We start from the raw sequence: 9,165 nt of genomic DNA on the forward strand, positions 1-9,165 counted from the left end.
AAGCGCTCAAGGACTTTATGAATATACTCCCTCTATGACAGATAGAGTAGTCCCTAAGATCTGTTGCACGTAATGTGCATACCAAGTATATGAGAGGCCTATCCGAGATCTTTCATCTCAAAGCTCTTTTTGAGTTGAGCCTTAAGAGCAGCTAGCTCCTCATGAGTTGTCCCTGCTAAAAGCATGTCATCCACATAGAGTACCAAAATCAGTAAAGAACCATCACAGGCTTTCTTCGTGTACAAGCACAGATCCATAGCACTGCGGTTGTAGCCCTGTGACTGCATGAATGCATCAAACTTATGGTACAATTCCCCAGGTGCCTGCTTCAAGCCATATAGACTCTTCTTTAGCTTGCACACTAGGTGTTCCCTACCAGAGTCTGCAAAGCCCTTACGCTACTCCATGTAAATCTCATCATGCAAGTCCCCATGTAAAAAAGCTGTCTTGATGTCCATCTAGTACAAGTCTAGGTCAAGCTGTGCAACCAAAGCCAAGACTAAGGGTAGGGTGATCATCTTGACCATAGGAGAAAAAGACTTCATCAAAGTTAACACCATGCTCTTGCTTAAAGCCCTTAGCAACCAATCAAGCCTTGTATGTCGGCTTGGGGTATCCAAGGATACTTTTCAGCTTGTACACCCACTTGCATGGCAAAGCCTTCTTACCCTGAGGCAAGGAAACCAAATCCCAAATTTGATTCTTATGCAATGAGTCAAGCTTAGACTGCATAGCCATCTCCCAAGAGTGACAATCACCTCTGCGTATAGTCTCATCATAAGTGAGAGGCTCTCCTGCATCTGTAACCAGTATATAATCCATAGAGGGCGCAAAACGATCAGGAGGTCGTCCATCTCTAATAGAACGCCTCAACCTAGGCTCTGCTGCCTGACCAACATCATGTCTAACATCAGCATGTCTAACATCTAGGCCATGAGCATTAGGTGATGCTGCACGCTATCTAGCTAGCTATATGGGAGCAGGTGGCTCCTCCTGAAAGATAACTCTGTGTACCTCAACCACTTTCTCAGGTTGCATATGCATTTTTTCCTCATGAAAGATGACATCATGGCTACGGATCACTTTTCGCGACTGTGGATCCCATAGATGATAACCCATCTCTCTTGTATCTCCATAGCCAAGGAAAATGCATTTGACACTTTTAGGATCCAGCTTATTGCATTTGTCCTTGGGCACATGGCAGAATGCCTCACATCCAAAGACACACAAATGATCATAAGAGGGGGGCTTGCCTGCCCATACCTCCTCTGCAACCTGAAAGTCAATGCCACTACCAGGTGACCTGTTAATGAGATGCACTACAGTAGTAACTGCCTCAGCCCCAAAAGTGTTGCAGTAAGCCAGCCTGGCTAAGCATACTATGGACCCTTTCCTGAATGATCCTATTCATGCATTGAGCCATACCATTCTGGGGAGGGGTGTAAGGGGCGGTCAATTGACGCTTAATGCCCCACTCATCATAAAACTGCTCAAAAGCACGTGATACATACTCACCCCCATTATCTGACCTTAGGCATTTCAACCTATTCCAAGAGTGGTTCTCTGCTAATACAAGCCAATGCTGAAATGTGTCTAAGACATCAGATTTTCTCTTTATGGGATAAGCCCAAACCTTATGTGAGTAATCATCTATGAAAGTAACAAAATACTTTGCCCCACCTAGTGACTGATAGGGCATGGGCCCACATACATTTGAGTGCACAAGAGCCAAGGGCTCACCCATGCGTTTCTTACCAGATTTTTTATGTGTATTCCTAGTCTATCTACCATACAAATAATGATCACAAGAATCAAAATGTGAAGAGTCAAAAGGTGGAAGATACTGCCAAGCACAGAGCATTTTCATTCCTTTAAGGGACATATGCCCCAAACAAGCATGCCAAAGGGATATATGGGGGATAGAACCCACATACAAAACATGATTCAAGGTAGCTCCAGATACAAGTAAGGGATAGAGGCTGCCAGACTTGGCACTCTTGCAAGCACAAGCCTGCCACGAGTAATCTTCCATGTAGAGTCTCCAAAAGACACAAAATACTTTGCATAATCAAGCTGTCCAGCTAACATAAGGATGCGAGTCAACGCAGGTACATGGCATACATCATGAAAAACAAAAGAACAGCCAAAAGGAAATTGTAGCCTAACATATCCAATGCTCATAATGTCAAGAGACCCGTCATCACCAAGACGCACAAAACCAGAGATGGTGCAATAGGTATGGAACCGATCTCTATAGGGTGTCACATGAAATGATGCACCCGAATCTAAAAACTAGCACTACTCATACATAGAATGTGTCTCAGAAGCCTATAAGGCATCGCATGAAGAAGTTGCAAGTATGTAATTCTCATCTCAATCAGTGGCTTGCATGACATTAACCTCTTCTATCTTCACACTGGACTTTGTAGGTACAATATTGTGCTCAGAAGACTTTTCTTGCACTTTCTCTTTTCCCTTTTCCTTGTGCTTATCATTGTGCATCTTATGGCATTGCGGCCTAATATGTCCTGCTTTCCCACAATAATGACAGGTAAGATAAGACTTCCATCCACGGGACTTACTGCAGCCACATGACTTTGATCTGGACTTCTGAGTGTCCTTGTCCTTATAATCATTATCATGTCTGCCACCTCTAATAGTCAATGTATGTGAAGAGCAGGAAGCAACATTGTTTCTCCTGTTGATTTCCTCAGTCAATAAAGCACTCTCAACATCCTTGATTTTCAACACATCAAGCTTGTTCGTGCATATGGCAATATAGAAGACATCCCATGATTCAGGCAAGGTGCCAAGCAGAAACAACGGGTGCAAGTTGTCTTTGAACTCAATACCCTGTGAGTGACAAGTTGTCTTTGCACTCTGATTCTCATCTTCAACAACATTCTGATGGATCTCTTCTGAGAGTGACAAGATAATGGTAGACTTGCATAGCTCATCAACTTTCATCCAAATATCATCATCCATATCCTCGAGTTTAACATCCTTGAAACGCAATGGTTTAATCTACAACTTCTACACCAAAACCTGCCATATTTGGGACTTCCAATACCCATAGTTGGTACCATCCAACTTGGCAATATTAAAGAGAGCTATGTCTTTCAGATGACCAGCCAGACTGTCCCAAATCAAACCAAAAATGTAAAATTGCAAGTTGCTATAATTAGCAGAAAATGCACTAAAACCACTGCTAAAACTGGCTGAAAGAGTGGATATCACCAAGAGAACTACTGTCCACAAAATATAACCAAGAGAACATCAAACAGTAAGCACTACCCTCATACAAGTGCTCAAAATCTACAAATTTCAGCTTGCTGGAATAATTATAGTAATATGTAAAACTGTTCCAAAGTGAAGCAATTACTGATACATATGTCACTACAACTGCCAGGTAGCAAGATACATCCAACATTGAGTGTCAAGGGGCAAGAAGGTACCAAGAAATGTCAAACCAATAACCTGTCAGGCAAGAGACATCTCATAGGTCTAGAAGTCATGCATGTAATGGGTCTCGGGGTAAGAGAAGAGACCAAGCACAAGCACAATTGATAGAGCAAGAAACTCAATGCACAACCATCCAAGATGCATACAAACTGACAAACCTGTGATGGAGACAGATGCCTGCCCCAATAGGCGTATCAAATCAGCCCACTACAGACTAACTGCGGACATAAAGCTCTCAAGAGAGCAAATGCATGTAACTATCCTACAAGCTCAAGCTCAAGTGTAAGTAAAACTCTGTGTACATCCGAATATACCAAGAGGCTCCCACTAGAAGTAAAGTCAGATGCAAATAGAGCAAGCAATGCTCAAATATATCGAATACATAGCATCAGACATTCCAAACCCCAGTAGGGTACATCCGGAGCATAAATCCCAAGCTAGCTCAGCAGACCAGTAAAGCATAAGCCTAAAAGCATTCAAATAGCATGTAATTGACAACCACATGTAATGCACAGTAGGTCCAAAATGGTCAAATACATCCAAAGACGAATCTCCAAGTGACTGTCAAGCATGGGCAGACCAAGTGGCATCCATATCTGACCAAAGCATAAATGCAAGAAGCCTAAATGTCAAGCAGTGACAATAGGCATAAATTGGGCCAAAGCATGCCAACACAATCCAAATGCTAGTGAATGATGACCAAGACGGGGCCTAATCCAAGCTCAAAAGCATTCCGGAAGCAAAAGGAAGGATTTGATAATCTCCAAATACATCGGTATGATCATTCAAATTGCCAGTAAGCACCCCATATCCAAGAATCAAGGCATACACCAAGTAAATGAGCTTCAGCCCACTATATTACAATAGCATATTCACTATCAAATGAAGCTCAATCAGTGCCCAAAACTGCTCCAAATCAGTCCCAAAGCATAGACATAGCATCCCATAACATACGGGCATCACCGGGCATCAATAGGCATCAAACGGGCAATGCCAAGAAGCATCAAACATCAAATGTCAAGTGCTGCCCTATTTTTGATAGTCCTGGGACTCTGTATACAGCAATGGCTGAAGGTGGAAGTACTCGTATCGATCGTCGGGAGCCAAGAACCAATGCTGGGGAGTCCAAAGATGATCGGGAAGGTTGCAAACAAGGCTGAAAGCCGGGGAAGGAGCTAGAAATGCTAGAAGTGGATCAGCCTAGCCCCCTAAAAATGTGCCGCATTTTGCATTGACTGCTCTTGGGGGCTGGGGAGTCTTCAGTAGTGCTACTAAACACTTAGCAATGATCAGGGGGCTCCAATGTAGCCTTGCAAGGTGCTAATTGAAGGATAGAAGATCAGGGAGGAGGTGGGAGGTCAAAACATACCTGCAAATGAAGGTGTCATGGTTGCCATTGAAGCTCGAGTTGAAGGTCTTCAAATCTAGGCTGAAGAGAATGTTGAGCAAGCTCCAATGCCTTTGCTTTGATACAATTGAAAGGGAAGTAGAACTCAGGAGGAAGAAGCTTGGCGGCAAGAGCTATGGTTGATGGAGAGCAAGAGCAAGAGAGAGAGAGAGAGAAAACTCAAAATGGAAACTCCAACAACCACAATGTGTGGCGGGGCCTTCCTTTATTCAAACTGTCACTAAATAAATAAAGAATAAGTGACTGTGACGGGCACCCGCCACCTGCAGTGTGTAGTGGCGGGTACTGTCAGTGTAGTAATACACGGGCGGCTAGGCGGAGGCGCCTTTATCCCCAACACAAACCCTATTGAAAAAATAGCAAACAAGAGAAAATGCAAAGAGAGATGGGCACCTGTGTTTTGTCCAAAATCTGGAGCTACATGGAGAAGAAAGTGTAGAGGTAAGCAGAACACTCAAAACCCTAATTATTCTCAGCAGGGAGCTTCAATGGAGGCAAAAATTCACGAGTACAGAGAAGAGAGGAAAAGTGATTTGTTGCTCAACTTTTGGGTCAACTTGATTTTGCGAGAGGAAAAAAAACCGAAATTGAAAATTCTCCAAAAATGGGGGGAAATACGAGGTGAGAGAAACTCAAATTTTGTGTGCTATTTATTCTTCCTTTTTTTAAATCCCCCACCACCCCTTTTTTTAATAGAAAACCCAAAACTTGGAGAGAGAAGATTCACCCTCCATAGATATCAACATCTAGCCTTCCTATTGGACAATCCAAAAGGCCCACATCTTAAACTATATTATTTTTAAGGGCCCATTTGTGAGTTCATTCTTTTCCTAATGCAACTTGTCTTCTGGCCTTAGCATGCAATGCTAGTAGCGGCGTTGATAGCGGCGTTGCTATTGGCGTCGCTATATGCGTCACATTTGCGACGCAAATAGCGACACAAATAGCGATGCGTCGTAGGGAAAAAAAGTGGTCGAAACCGAGCGCGGTTTTCATTTCACGTTTGCTCCATTGTGAGTTTTGAGAGTGAGAGTGAGGGAGAGAGCGACTGTCGCGAGAGAAGGAGAGGAAGAAGACTTGCCGCCGCCGCCGCCGTTGTTCGCGAAGGAGAGGAGGAGCCTTCATCGCAAAGAGGAGCCGCCCCACGCTCGCCATATCTCATCGGCGAGTCTCCCTCTCTCTTTCTTTTGCTTGTTTAAGGTTTAAATCACTCTCTCTTTCTTTTGCTTGTTTAGGAGAGGAAATGAGAGAGAGGGAGAGGGAGAGGGAGAGAGAGGGAGAGAAAGAGAAAGAGAGGGAGAGGGAGAGGGAGAGGGAGAGGGAGGGGGAGGAAATGAGAGAGGGAGAGAAAGAGAAAGAGAGGGAGAGGGAGAGTGCATTCTCTCTCTCCCTCTCCCTTTTGCTTGTTTAATGTTTAAATCACTTTCTTTTTTGCTTGTTTAGGAGAGGAAACGAGAGAGTAAGAGAGAGAGAGAGGGAGAGGGAGAGGGAGAGGGAGAAAGAGGGAGAGAAAGAGAAAGAGAGGGAGAGGGAGAGGGAGGGGGAGGAAATGAGAGAGGGAGAGAAAGAGAAAGAGAGGGAGAGGGAGGGAGAGTGCATTCTCTCTCTCCCTCTCCCTTTTGCTTGTTTAATGTTTAAATCACTTTATTTTTTGCTTGTTTAGGAGAGGAAATGAGAGAGAAAGAGAGGGAGAGAAAGAGAGGGAGAGGGGGAGGGAGAGGGAGGGGAAGGAAATGAGAGAGGGAGAGAAAGAGAAAGAGAGGGAGAGTGCATTGTCTCTCTCCCTCTCCCTTTTGCTTGTTTAATGTTTAAATCACTTTATTTTTTGCTTGTTTAGGAAATGAGAGAGAAAGAGAGATAGAGAGGGAGAGAAAGAGAGGGAGAGGGAGAGGGAGGGGAAGGAAATGAGAGAGGGAGAGAAAGAGAAAGAGAGGGAGAGGGAGAGGGAGAGGGAGAGGGAGAGTGCATTCTCTCTCTCACTCTCCCTCTTGCTTGTTTATCACTTTCTTATTTGCTTGTTTAGGAGAGGAAATGAGAGAGAAAGAGAGAAAGAGAGGGAGAGGGAGGGAGAGGGAGAGAAAGAGAGGGAGAGGGAGGGGAAAGAAATTTAAGATAATAGACTTATCGATAATGGTATGCAATGTGCTTTGCCATGGGCCACATACATTGGTGACCCTTTAAGATGGCTTAAAATTGGTCATGTCCTTCATAATGTCCAAGTAGGGGATCTAATTGTGATATGCATAATTCATTGTTTTTGTATTAACTTTATAGGCATAACAAATTAGAAATCATGCCAACTAGTCAACGGAAGGACTAAAAGAAAATGATACCGTAGCTAATGGTCATTACGGTACTTCATCAAAATGAACCCAAAAGTATTGTTATAGAAGAAGAATCCCTTAAATTGAGTATAGGATATTTTCTCTCAGGTCTTATGACGATGAGTAGAATTGATTGAAATAAATTTTATTACTATAGTTGATAAATTTCATAGATGGCATTAATTTTAATACGCGATCCTAGGACAAAAAAACCACATTTCTAAGATGCTTTTTATTGAGACTGATTTATTATTAGACTAAGAGATCCTCAATGATGCTCATAAATGGATTACTTATACTCAAAGCCCTCTAGTGCAGTTTTTTACAATAACGAATAATTATCTACCGGGACAAACAAATCCTTGAGCATGATACAAGGCCGAGATATAACATCAAAAAATCTCTCAACTACTATGTACAATGCAAGATTTATGGTCAACTTGCAACTTGACGTACATCTCCATAAAGCTATCCATTTAAGCCTCGTTTGCTGTAATATAGATAAGATGGAAAACGAAGAAGGTCTTATTGTTCAAGACCGTGAGACGTATCTTAATCAGCGTGTCCCATGTCCTTGCTCTCAATGCAAGTTGGCAATTAGACGAAAACGCCGATTGTCTATAGAACACGTACGACGATTTGGCGAGTTTCAATCTGAGATAATTGATCAGGCGATTGCGGATTTTCAGCAAACGGTAATTTGAAGTTAATATTAATCATGCATTGTACTCGCAAGCTAATTGAAAACCATACACAATAAGATTGGGTCTTGTTGGCAAATTTTCTATCCAGGGAGGTGATGTCTCGACCCAAGGGGGAGTGCACCCTTTGCGGCCAATTAGAAGAGTTCATGGACGTGCGATGGATGGATTGCAGGAGCCAATCCACCACTCGCAAGGCCCATCTATATCATCAATGCTAGAGGAGACAGACAACCTTCCCGACCTACCTACAATCTTAGAGCTTGAGATGGAGGCAATGATCAATGCATTGATTTCCATGGATGTTGAGACATTTGACCCACTTAGAGAGGAAGCATCCATACCATTATATGATGGGTGTCGAGTATCTCGGTTGAAGACATTGCTTGCACTCTTAAGTGTGCAAGCAAAATACGGTTGGAGCGATACGAGTGTGACTGAGTTATTCAGGTACCTTGTACATAGGCTTCATTGATTTTTTTTAAAAAACAGTATTATTGCAAACATTTGCGCTTTTTCAAGGTGTTTTATGATTTTTTTCAGGTTACTGAAATATAATATATTACCACCTACAAATACCATGCCAGAGTCTCGTGATGATGCATGACATGTTTTATAGAAGCTTGGCATGGACTACAATAACATCCATGCATGTATCAACGACTGCATACTGTTTCGAGATGAATACGAGACTATGGAGACATGTCCAAAGTGTGGTGCTCACAGGTATCGACAGGACTTGCAAGGGCAAACCATCCCTCAAAAAGTTCTCAGACACTTTCTGCTCATCCCCCGCATAAACCACATGTTTTGCACGTCTGGCATGGCAAGCTTGACAACGTGGCATGTGCAGAATAGATCCACGGATGGAGTTCAACGAATATCAGCGGATTCGCGTGCATGGAGCCACATTGACTCTACCTTCCCAGGCTTTGCGCGAGAGCCAATGAATCTTCGGCTCGGTCTCTCCATGGATGGTGTGAACCCATTCGGTCTGCGCTCGACTTCTTACAGTGTGTGGCCTATAGTGCTTGTCAACTACAACATCCCTCCATGGCTTTCTACGAAGAAAGGACATCTCATCCTTAGCTTGCTCGTCTCGAGCCGCTACAAAGTAAAAAATATGGACGTGTATCTTCGTCCATTAGTCGATGAGCTTAAGATTTTGTGGGAGGAGGGGGTCACTGTGCAAGATATGAGCAGACGTGATGGTCGGCGGTCAGCCAACATTCGAGCCATTCTCATGTGGACGGTGCATGACTTTCCAGGA

Source organism: Lygodium microphyllum, chromosome 18, assembly GCF_053477565.2.
Source record: "Lygodium microphyllum isolate KBCC chromosome 18, Lygodium_microphyllum_v1.1.10, whole genome shotgun sequence".
In the NCBI taxonomy this organism is placed as follows: domain Eukaryota; kingdom Viridiplantae; phylum Streptophyta; class Polypodiopsida; order Schizaeales; family Lygodiaceae; genus Lygodium; species Lygodium microphyllum.